At 34.8% G+C, this 1,220-nt stretch overlaps 1 pseudogene; it reads right to left on the bottom strand.

The window, feature by feature from the left end:
- Positions 1-236: 236 nt before the first annotated feature.
- LOC148771694 (uncharacterized) lies at positions 237-980 on the bottom strand (annotated as a pseudogene).
- Positions 981-1,220: the final 240 nt, after the last annotated feature.

Here is a 1,220-nt window from a genome sequence, read left to right on the forward strand (position 1 = left end):
GCACTTGGCCCGGGAAAGAAACCAGCAACATCCAAATGGGTAAAGTCCATTGGATCAATATGTTCATTCTCATTGTCGCTAAAATTAGTAAAATTGATTTCTTTCTCTTTTCCTTTCCTTAATGGATGCTTAATATAAATCAACAAGGTGCCTTGGAGTACGACATGCACGTGACCAGTGTCCTTTCAGTCCACAGATGTGGTAACTCTCATTTTGATTATTATGAGAGCCAAATTTTACAGCCTTGTCCTTGTATTTTTTTTTTCACCATTTTTATTCCACTTCGGGTGGTATGACACAACTCTAGGACCATCTTGATGTATGTGATACTCACGCCCGCACCCACGACCTCGATCGCGATTATAGTTATTTGCATTCACTTCAGGGAATGAAACATTTGCATTTACTTCTGGAAATGCTTGTGATCCCATTCGGTGGGGGTTATGATTTTTTATTAAGAGCTCGTTGTTTTGTTCATCAACGAGGAGGCACGAAATCAAGTGAGAGTACTCTGTTAAGCCTCTTTCACGGTAATGCTGCAGGAGCATATTAGAGGCATGAAAAGTGGTTAATGTCTTTTCTAACATATTCTGTTTAGTGACATCGTCTCCGCATAATCTCAAATTTTAAACATAGTGGACTTATACTCATTAACCTATTTAAAATCTTCCAAACGCAAGTGCATCCATTCATATCGAACTTTAGAGTGTATCACACTGTTCTCGTGATCATATTTCTCCTTTAGTTGTTCCATATAGTAGCATGGTTCTTTACCCCAAAATATTAGGATTTTAAGCTCTCATGGAAATGATGGCGAATAAAAATCATTAATCTCGCCTTATCTTGTTCATTTTCCTCATTACCATCCTTAATGGTATTTCCGAGGTTCGTGGAATTCAAATGGCATCAAGGATCTAAGTTAGATATTTTTTTCCGGAAATATCTAGAGCAGCGAACACAAGCTTGGTGATATTTGCCATAGCACTGAATCATAAAATTAATAGTGCTTTAAATTATATGTATACACAAAACTGCTGGTTTGAGACTAATTTATTCAATATATTTGATATTTTGATATAGACTTCGGGCCTATATTTTTTCACAAAACTTCAAATTCTTATGATAATTTGCATAACAATAAAAAAAATGAATAATAATTTAAAATATAGCATTTTCATTGACAATAATGCTCATAAAGTAAAGAAATTAATCTCTTATTA

Source organism: Erythranthe guttata, chromosome 3 (genome assembly GCF_056151865.1).
Source record: "Erythranthe guttata isolate IM_541 chromosome 3, IM_541, whole genome shotgun sequence".
In the NCBI taxonomy this organism is placed as follows: domain Eukaryota; kingdom Viridiplantae; phylum Streptophyta; class Magnoliopsida; order Lamiales; family Phrymaceae; genus Erythranthe; species Erythranthe guttata.